Raw genomic sequence first — 12,032 nt, 5'->3', positions numbered from 1 at the left:
GTAATTATCTGAGAGAAAAAAGACATGGCTCAAGATTTATTACAGAACAAAACATTGTGTCGGAGTTACTGGAGAACCTGATGCTGCCTCAGCTTAGTCAAATAATTAGCCTTGTCATACTGAAAGTACGGTATGCCACATACTGTTTATATTGGAACAGAGACTTGAGGGTCTAATGATAGAGGGTGTCAGGTGTTGTACAGATTGTGAAGCCCCTTGAAGCACATTTTTGATTTGTGAAGTTGGGCTATATAGATAAAAACTGACTTCACTTGACTTGGCTTGCATTAATAGATTGCTATAAGGGTAGCAATCTATCACAGATGAACAAATAAATAGAAATATTACTGGGAGCAGACAGATTTCCCATGAGTTTGTTTGCATCACATAAAATGTTCAATGACTATTTCTCAGGGGTGAGTATTAACGCCTTACAGTTAGTATTTTTTTAAGGAACGAGTACCTTTTACATCCCTTCGTTTTAATTCTTTACTCAGGTATATTTCTTAGCCAGTAATCTACTTTTTACTTTGCTACATTTGCCTTTCATACCTTCATTAAAACTGGTAAATTAATCAGTTGGTGCATTCATAAATCCAATCTGACACTCCACATTAAAATGAGAGCCCTGTTGTTTGAAGAAATACAGCATTCATCACATTCACTGCTCTTGGCGCTCTGCCGCTCTCAGAGTGTGGTGCTCTGAATAAACTAACAGTAGTAGCAGTGTCCATGTTGACGAACAGTCCAGTTTGTGCCATAGTGCGCTCATTATATCAATGATTGTCGTAATAAATTTTGCACCACAAACATGAACATATTTCTACAAACTTCACTGCAAACTGCCAGGTGTGCTCCTTCCTATAGCATCAGCTGATGTCGCAACCTACTGTCTGATCAGGCTGTTAACTCATCGGTATCACACGTATGTCACCCAAGTGACTGTCAGCAGACTCTTATTGTACTGGTTGCACAATAGCTGGAAACATCCAGATAAATGTAGGATGATACAAAGTAGCTGGCCTGCAGTAACATGTAGACCTACACTAAGTACCAAGCTAGTGTGCGGGAATATTTATGTGTTGCTTGGCATCAGTCCAGTCGCAGTCTAGCTGCCAAACTATGTGTGCTGTCGGAGCCAAATATATGATTAAATTAACAAACAAATCATAACCTGTTGTTGCTTATTACTGTTAACTGATAAATAGTGATTGTAGAACTGTTGTTTAAAAGCAATATCACAGTCTAGGTCATGCAGTTGTACCGAATATCAGCACGGCTGTGATTAACTTTGGCGCTCAGCCGAACTTCATCTTGTATGATGCTGCTTAATTTTTGTTAAATGTAGTGCAGCTTACCTGCTCTACTTCATTCAAAAAGATATAATATGTGATATGTTTTTTCAATGTTTTGCACTGGCCCACACACCCTAAAAATAGTAGAATAGAAAGTAACTTGTACTTTGAGTAATTTATTAAGTAATGGAAGTAATCGTACTTTTACTTGTGTATAGATTTTATAGCACTCTACCCACCATTGCTATTTCTACGCTGGAGCACTACAAGCTAATGATCAGATTTTTTCACCGCCAAAAAAAATCTAAAGTAGATGCAGACAAGTGGACCCATTTACAGCCCCCTCAGTCATAAGTGCTTGAATTAGTAGCACTTATGGTATAAAAGGGCTACAGTTATAAATATTAATTCGTCAATTTTCCATTTAAAAAATGAAGTGAAAAGCAAATAAAAAATACAGTTGCGTCACCAGGAGTCCCTGTTATGGTCCCAGTTTTGGGTGAAGTAAAGTAGTTAAGTTCTACTAAAACTATGTTGTAAATATAGAAACATCTGACATGGTACACCATATCAGAGCACTCCCAGTTTGGATTATTTGTATTCTGAATAAAAGCAGTGTATCAGGACAGTTCAGTTCTAGTGTTCAGGGGGCTTCATTTTCAGAAAGCTTAGGGCCTGGGGCCCGGACATTTCCCTGAGCTGTCATTCTGATTATATATGTCGCTTGACACAATGCGCCACATTTTCAAAACTTTTATTTTGCTATACTGCAAAGAAGCCTGCGACAACAGCAGCATTTGGAGGAGGGCTTTCGTCATCAATAATGCATGCTGCGGTTGGCTGATACTGACAGCATAGGAGCACTCTGCTGGTTTAGAGGTTTATGTTGTGACCCAGTGTCCCTTATTCATGTGATTTTTAGTCTTCAGATTTTAAATTTCATTTAATTGTAAAAAGAACTGAGCGGTGGCCAGTCTGGCTTTTAGGTGGGCCGACATTGGCCCACAGGCCACTGGTTGAATAGGCCTGCTGTGTATTGATTGCATTTGATGATATTCCTGGTTAGATAAGTCCATATTTTCTTCTTGCAGGGGTGCATGTTCTGGATGCACTGTGACCCGTCATGGTTCTTGAACACTGGCTGTATTGATTTCCACAACAGCATTGTGCTTTTTATATAAGAGTCCTGCTGTGTATTGTGTCTTCAATGAAAATATGCTGAACTGTCTGTCAAGTAATGCCACACAAAAAACCACACATTAAAAGTCAGTTTGCAGTGACAGCTGTAATTATTAAGGGACATTTAGAGATTACAGGAAAGACAGTAACCTTAGTTTTAGATGTTAATTGATATAAAATGTCATCAAAATGCCGCCATCAATCATTGTAGAGAGACAAATCACTTAGTGCACATGTAGAAAAAGGGAAACTTGCTTCCCAACAGTTTTAACAAACTTTGAGATCAGTATGGGGGGAACAATAACAGGAATACCTGCTCAGTATTCAATGCAATACAATAATGCTTGCAAAAGAAAACCTCGCCTATTTTATGAACTCATTTTCTCTGGAGACTGTGTCAAAGAGGCCTTAATTAGTGATTTTTAAGGCTATAGTTTGTTGTGTTGTTGCCAGTTGCATGTGTCGGAATAAAGTCCATATTCCCAGCTCACCACATACTGTTCCTCCCCATCACATCACCACAAACCAATCAATGCTGACAGAAGTGCAGAAATTAGCATTTCATGTGTGACTTAATAGTGGTAACACGAGCTAAAGTACAGCAGAAAACACAGACACTGAGGAGTTTTCACTGCAAATGAGCAGGAATAATGTGTTTCATCAGTGAAAAGAGTTTGTTGGATTTGTGCTCAATATATTGAGGCTTATTGGACCAGCGGTCGCCTACCAAATCCTACACTGTGAGAACCATGTGACAATGGCCATGCTAAACCCAATGCTAAAGAATCTCGGCTTTATGGTTATCATGCCACATTGGCCGCAAAAAGGAAAGTTTCATGCTTGTGTGTGTGTGTGTGTGTGTGTGCGTGCGTCTTTTATGTGGGTCACCCCACCATGTCTAATGGCCCCTTGCTGCGTGCAGCGTCCTGCGCTGAGCTGCTCCCTGCTGTCACACTCACACACACAAACAAACGCATACACGCAGCGGGGGAGATTTTGGGGTGTCCCTCGCCCTAATACCCTCCACAATACACCACCACTGCATCTGTTGCTCCTGTTCTCAAAGTTGAAAGTTGATGAGGGAAGTGCTAGTATGTCTCTGCTCACTCTTTCTTAGAGTCCCCTTTCCTCATCACCTTCTATCTCTGTCTACTTTGTATCACTCTCTAATTTCAATCTACACCAAAGATTTTTTTTTTTACCATTTTTCTCAACATTTAGACTCCTGTTTCTTTATTTTAACCCTCAGTTGACTAGGACGGGATTTTAAGGATTAGCTGATGACCCATTCTTTGCTTTTTGTCTGTGTGAAATAGATGTGAAGGCTCGGCCCTCTGCAGGCCTCCATCACAGACACACAGACAGTTTAAACTGCTAGCAATTGCCTCAAACAGGTGAGCATCTGCACTACACACACTTAAAACACTAATCTGACTTATGTTATGTATACTTCTTCTAGTATTCAGGTTTTGTAATCCATCAATTGGTGCATGATAGTAAATTATTTGGTGTATTTGTGTTGCTATGTGTCAATGTATCAGTGTTAATGCTTTACTGTGAAGTAGCTCCTTAGCATTGTTAGTCAGTGGCTAATACCAGACTAACAAATGAAGCCATGGTGTCACTATAAACAGCTTATGTGGCATATTGTAATGGTATGGGTATGTTTTATTAGAAGTATCATTACTGCTAGTTGCATGGAGACACGTTTTATGTGCATGTCTAAATGTATGCAGCCTGAATGTGTGTTGTTTCCCTACAAAGACGCCAGTGTTATTAGTTCCCTCTGTGTGTCTATCCAGGCTGTAACCAGACTGTAGGGAAGAAAAAGATCATCATTAAAATTCTAGCACTGCAATTTTATTTACATGAGGAGAGGGGAGGAGAGGAGAGGAGAGGAGAGGAGAGGAGAGGAGAGGAGAGAAGAGGAGAGGAGAGGAGAGGAGAGGATGAGGTACATAGGGAGAAAGTGGCAACGAAAGAAGAGCGAACACTCAGATGCTGAAAATTCAGATTACTACAGCTAGAACCTGCCCATCCCCACCATACACCTGAAACACACACACACACACACACACACACACACACACACAAAGACACACATGAGCATATCAACCAAATGAAGACATACATGCAGAGACAATAAGTGCTGCTAACATTCATGGAGACAAACTTGCTGCATACTCAAAAGTAAAATCGCATGAAGCATCTGCACATGTGCTCCCAGAAATACACTCTGAAATATAGCAAGCATATTTACTTCAATCCATAAAGCACGGAAACACGCTCATACACACACATACACACACACAGACTAAATCTCAGCCACAGAGAAGCCAGCTACGTCAGTATATTTTCACACTGCGGTAGTGTCTCTTTGTCTGCCTGTCGGCCAGCCAGCTGTAAGATGGAGGGCGAGAAATATGCTTTTAGCGGACGGCTTCGTAAGACAGAAGACACGGCTTTGTCATTATTGTTTCTATGCGGCATTGTTGTAATATTGATTTCTGTCACGCCATTATTTTAGTTTGGCGTTTGCTGTTGTTTTGTTGTTCTCCGTCAGCGAGTGTATGTCTGATTATGTGTACACCAGTTATGAGGGCGTGTGCATGTGTGTGTGTGTGTGTGTGTGTGTGCGCGCATGTCGAACAATGCATGTATTACAGCTACCAATTCTGCATTTTACAGTTATGTATGCTTGGTGTGTGAGATCTGTGTCCATACAAACCAGGTATGCGCCAACACATACCTGGTGTGTGTTATAATATTTGTGTGCACATTAACGGGGGATGGCGACCCGCCTTCCACCTGTCCATGGCGTCAGCTGGTGTTTGTGTTGATACACATGCACACACTCCCACAGAATTTGCTCTAATCCCATCCTTGTTGAAAAGAAGAGCTGCAAGTAGCCTGGCAGTTCATATGTACGGGGAACACAGAGACATGTACACACACATAGGACATGATTGCAATATAGTGCATCCCAATAACATGGCCCTGCTGCAGCATGCCACCTTTGTGAAGTCTACAACATGATAAGCACTTCATTTTGAGACAGCTGGATTCATCTATTTTCTCATTTTTGTTTTTTAGTATTTCGTATAATGTTCTGCAAAGTGCCATATCAGCTACTCATCACCGCTGTCGAGTCCTCGTGTTCATATGAGCATATAAAAGCATACTTCTAAACATATATGTCATCACTTCTGCTCTGCTGTTTCCATTTTCAAGCTAGTCTCAACTACTTGACCCACCTTAACAAATATACAGCAATGTCACAACACTGTTAGATGCAAATACAATAAGTACTTTCCTGCAAACCAGCACGGCAGCGTAAAGGGTAAAGGTGCCTTTTTACCCAGTACAAGCCCTACAGTCATTTGTTGTGCAGTTGACAGTCATGCACTGCCTAAAGAGAAATCCACTTCAAGGGAAAAGCATCGATATGTAACACACACGGGCACCGAATGAAACCCCAGAAATGCATGGCGAGGCAGAGAGAGACACAGAGCCGTAGAGAATGATTCAGATGTATAGAAGGCCTCGGTGAGAGAAGGTTTGCCATTGTGTGATAAACACAAACACAGATGCATTTAGGCTTTGATTTCAGGTTGCTTTTCACTGCTCGCAGTGGGAGCTGTCCTAAAGAAACAACCCTCACACACACACACACACACACACTCACACACACACACCATGGGCCGGACTGATAGGATTAGAGACTGGTGCTATAGTCACACTCTCTCTTTCTCTTCCTCTCTCACCCCCTCTCTCTCCCGAGCCTGCCAAGCCTTGATTATTCACAAGGTTAGTTCCTGATTGCCTATAGCAGTAGCAGACACAGGTTCATTATCTCTCCACCTCCTTCCCTCTCCCTCTCGCTCTCTGTCCTTCTTGCAGTATGTTAATGCACGGCGGTTGAGTGAAAAGGCTTGACTCACGCAAAAAACTAAAATTTACAATCTCACAAAGGATCCACTGAAACGCAGCGTGGCTGAAATGTTATGTGTCAATTTTTTGCATTTTTCAGTTTTAACAGTGCAAAATTGAATAACAGAGCAAGCAAAAATAGAGCGTCTTGTCAATACAGTCTTCAGTTTTCTCCATCACTGTCACTATTCCTGCAGTCATTATTTTCCATTAGTGGAAACGCTAAATCACGCTTTTGATGTGATAATTAGGGAATTTGATCGAGGATGGAAAGAACGATTTTATTGTTCAAATAATTAAAACATTTATTCACCCTGCTATAGAAAAATCTATCTATCTATCTGTCTATCTATCTGTCTATCTGTCTATCTGTCTATGTCAATCAGACACACATTTTATATTTTATCTTCATATTATCAGTGGTCTATGTTTTCTCCAGATCCACAGAATATTATTTATGAATTTGAGGATTGATGCCAGCTGTCAATTATCTCAATAATAAATACAGCACAACTGGAGACAGGCAGGTTTTGTAGACTACTGATGATACTGTATGTGTACGTGTGGTGGAGGATATCAGTGCTGCTGCAGCAGGCTTCAAAAGGTAGCCGTCGGCTAGTCCTCTGCTGTCACAGAGGAGCTGTCGTTAGAAAACCTCCACCAGTAGCTCAGATATTTTAGTAAATACAGCGTACAAGGAATGATTTTAGTTAAACGTAGCTAAAATTAAAATTCCAATATATTTGTTTAAACATTTTTGCTTGTGAGAGTAATTGTGTCGATATTTCGTTGCAGATATTCTAACAATGACTGAGGCTTTATTTATTTTGTTCCTCATTTGTTGTCAGGATATCGAAGGAGTGTTAGTTTTTCCCTCTGTCTGTGGGACAATGTCCCCATTCTGAGGCGAGTGTGAGTGTAGTGTTGACACATGTTAGTGCTGGCTGATTAGTCGACACATAAAGGAACACGCAGCTCCTCCATCACTATTCAGCCATTTTGTCTCCCTGTCTGTCACACTGGTGGAGTGGATGTATGTGTGTGTGTGAGGCTTTTGTTAAGGTAATGCAGAGGAGAGAGGGAAAGAGCGAGGGAGAAGACACCGTGAAAAATTACACAGACCACAGCCGAGTGCCGGTGACCCAGGGATGCTGTTTTTTCCTTTAATGTCTACAAATCTGAATCACACTATTTCAGTCATTTTCACCTCCAAACTCATGATTTGATGATCGCAGGGAAACACTTGGAAGTAAAGTGTTTTAATGATAAATTGTTAGGAAGGTGTTGTGTGGGTCTTCGGTCTATTGTGTCTTAAGTGGATTAACAGAGCGGTCAGTGAGACAGACAGCCAAAGTGGCAACCATAACCGTTGTTTACAAGCTTGTGTCGCCTCTGTCGCTTCAGATTTTCATACGATACTGATTTGGTTTCTTGGACTTTCCCACATTAGCGGGGTGGAGTTTGTGCAAAATCGTTGTGTAATCTTTTGGAGTAAAGAAAGCGTGCAAGTTGACACAGTCACATCTCACATATTTACAGACATCTTGTACATTTTAAGCTTCCCCAATATTGCTGCATGTGGTCACATGGGATTCTGTAGCTTTTATTTTAATCTACTATTATGATTTTGTGTCAAATTCATATGTAAAATTCCAGATTTCTGATTTACAAATATGCTGAATAAAATAAAATACAGTAAGTGACTGTGCCTTTCTGTATTTTATATTTTAAAATTAAATCATCGTAAAATGTCACAATGAAGTCTCACTCTGCAGTGACTGTTTTGAATATCCTCACACCATTACACCTCACAATCTCAATTTAATAATCATATTTCCAGAAATGCACAGTATTGATGAATATGTCATTTTAGTATTTTATTTATGATATAATAAATTGTATAGACTTAAGTTATAATGTTCAAGGCAAAGTCACTCAGTAATCCATCACAGACACAAGCAAATTATTTCTTAGAAAATAAACTCTGTTTATTTACAGTTTATTAATATCAGCATAGTTTAATATCAATTAAAATCTAAACGTCATGGAAAAATAGTCATTTCTCTTACAACAAATAAATATGGCGCTACAAAATCAGATCATTTTCAGAACATATTAATATTTTATTTTTCTCAACAGTGGACCATAATATTCAAATCTGTTGCTACATTGAAACGTGTATTGTTGGAAATATGCTGACAAACATAGAGCTGATTATAAGTATTATTGTTAGCTTTATTTAGTCTGCATGAAATGTTGTAGATAATTAATATTAAGTAAAATATTTTAGTTTGAAATACAACCTTCTGATTTGTTTGATTAATAATAATGATGATGATGATTGTTATATAGTAATTATGATTATGATGATTAGTATAAATATAATTATCATTATTATTATTACAAATATATGTTACATAGATGGGCATATTTAATTACCTCGCTGACTGTTTTTACAATTTTTGGAGAGAACAAAAACAAATAAATTGTATCTAATAAGTCGACTTTACGTGCTTGAACAACATAGCTCCCCCTCTGGCTCTCAGGTGGCTTAACACCTTAACTGTGTCTCTTTTGATGGATCCAGTTTGTGTGCAAAGTCAAATGAATGTTGTGATGGCAAAGTGTGAGGTTCATTCCTTTTTCAGTTTAGGCTCCTGTATTGCTTTTATTTAAAAGTTGTAACGCAGAAGAGAGTTATTTTAGCTGTGCAGCATATAATTAGTATTTATTTATTTAACATATTATTTTTCTTACTTCAAGTATGTTTGTTCTTGTTGACAAAATCATGTGTGATTATGTCAAACATTATGATAGTTTCACCTCTAACATGATTTTCATTTCTGTCCAGGAATCAGTCATATTTACTGCAGCTATATTAAGAGCCACAAAGCCATGTATTGACGACAATTGTGATGAAGAATACATATGTTCTTCAGCTTTATATCAGACTACTCAGAGAGAATGAAATTAAAATCATTTTAAGTGAAGCGTCTTTCATATTTATCATCATGCTGCATATTTCTTATCTCTACAGATAACAAATACATCTTTCAGATATATTATCATGCTCCTATTTCTTATCTCTACAGGTAATATATACCTCCATATGTATACACTTAACCTTGCCTACAATAGAGCCAAATGATAAGATTTCTATAGTGCCTTAAGTGCTGTGAATTAGATGATGGTGTGATTTACCTTCAAGGCCTTGAAGTCAAACAGCGTGTTTAATTCTTCTTATTTCTCTCATACGCTTTTGAAAATGATTTGAATAGGCACAAGCTGCTCAAGGTTGCTGTGTGTGATGGCATGTGTTTGCATGTATAGTTTTTGTTGGAAAATACAGCAGGGCTGTTCTACCAGTAACAAAATAATTAAATGGGAGATTTTTTTTGTAGTTCTGCATCAAAATTCAAGTTTCATCATTTAATCTATTTAATTTATTTCAGTGTCACCCTCAGGAGTCATGTTTAAATGGGAATTTCACTGATTATTACCGTCACTTTTATTTTGTCCTTGCATGCAATATTGTGTTGAGGCTCATTAGATTTAGAATCAATTTAGATTCATGGTGCCTGCTTAAATGGTGAGACAGAAGATAAATAAAATCATCCACCTCTCCACTGGTGTCTGGAGGCTTTCTTGCCTTCTCTTTTTCTTGTGTTATCAAGGAATATAAACAACACCGGTTTTTTGTTTGTCTTGCAGAGGCACTGAATGAGTTGTAGAATCAGAGATTAGCGTGAAGGTGCGCGGAGTCTATGACAGCATTAAGGCAGCTGTGTGTTAAGCCAAATTATCTTTTAACATTTAAAAGGAGCGTCTTCTCCTCGCCATTGAATCTATCAGCTCCATTCAGCCCTGTTAGCTTTGATTGAGGCCTGTGCTATGAGCTGCTATTCATGTCCAACCGTCTATGTAAACAGAAAAGTGTTGTGACGGTGTGCGTGTGTGTGTGTGAGTGTGCCGCAGCCATTTAGACAGAGGTTTAGCATGCACAATACTCCTTCTCTGCTGTCTATTTTTCACTCTTTCTTTTTCTGTCCATGTCAGACCTACGGAGGATCAGTCATGGTAGAGGTCGTCTATGGGGCCGACTTGACATTGTTGTCTATAAGCTGCTTTGGAGCAGGAGAAGTTTAAAGGACAATTCCAAACAGTTTGTACAAGAAAAGGCTCTCTCACATATAGCTGGGTGTCAGTGAACCAGGCTTTGTACGGGAGGGGGGGGGGCGTCAGTTCATTCTCGGTTCAACCCTTTCCAAATGTGAATAGAAACCGCAATTGATTTGCTAATGATAGAGTATTCACTCTTAATAAGNGGGGGGGGGGGGGGGGGGGCGTCAGTTCATTCTCGGTTCAACCCTTTCCAAATGTGAATAGAAACCGCAATTGATTTGCTAATGATAGAGTATTCACTCTTAATAAGATGGCTATAACAACCTTGTCCTTCTCAATATTGGAATGTTTGGAGGAAAAGTGGCTTCCTAAATTGATTAAACTGAAGGTGAGCTGGAGCCAGCCGTGCAGGATGTTGTTTTATGCTGCGGAAAGATGATTTGAGATAAATGCGATACAGCTGTTTATGTCAGTTTTGTTGCTTGAAATTGTTGAGGCTAACCAAATTATGATTATTGAATGAGTGGAAATATACGCTCAGTCATTTATTAAATTAATCTGAATGTAATCAATGCTCTCAGGAAGCACTCTCGTCATCTCACAGGCTGCCAGTGTCACTGTCATCTTTTGAAACAATGTTTTTACATACAGACTTTCACAGGATTTAGTTTTACAATTTAAATCACATCGTACCTGCCTGCCTCAGTTTCCTGTATATGTAACATTTCCATTTATTTTTATGTTGTAAGGGAATTTCTAATCTCAGTATTTTTTATTTTATTGTCAATGTTTTAATGATATGTTATTGCTTGAATTGTCAGATTAAAGTGGCCAAATAATATTAACCAGCGATTGTTTTCTTTAACGCAGTAAAAAAGACAGTTAATGATTATTGTTTAGTTAATAAATATTGTTTATTTCCCACTTTTCCGCTCCTATCAGACATGGAACAGCTGCTGTAATGTGCAGTACTGGCTGGCATCATTTTATTATAGCAGGATTTATGTTCTCTCTGTCAAACTAAACCACATCTGCTGCACCCTGAGTGAAAATCACTGCACTATTTGAAATTGCACGTCCCCTGTTATTCCCCATCAAACTAACATATACACTCTTTTGGCTTGTTAAAAATTATTCCTTAGTTTGTAATGATATGACCGTAATAATGACAGTAGTTTGGGACGTGCTGCGTATGTGACACAAATGGCATATAAATCCAGATGTGACTGGCTTTAATGAGCAGCTGTTGACGATAATCCAGCTGATAAACGACTTTTAGAAGCTTTAAACCCTTCAGCTCCAGTATCCCTGCATGTGGAGTTTAATTTTGAACATGACATCATGAGATGTAATGAAATATCAGGGAGCAGTGTGGTAGCTTAGTGAACCAGCTGCATATTCACAGTGTCATGTTGATTGAAATCCAGGGCATGGCCTCCCTCTCCCTCCGCTGCTCTTGTATTTAATAAAACAGAAAAAAAGTGGCATATAAATTATCTTTAAAAC

Source organism: Epinephelus moara, chromosome 6 (genome assembly GCF_006386435.1).
Source record: "Epinephelus moara isolate mb chromosome 6, YSFRI_EMoa_1.0, whole genome shotgun sequence".
Classification (NCBI taxonomy): domain Eukaryota; kingdom Metazoa; phylum Chordata; class Actinopteri; order Perciformes; family Serranidae; genus Epinephelus; species Epinephelus moara.
The sequence above is the reverse complement of the archived record's forward strand: the minus strand, read 5'-3'. Positions refer to the sequence as shown.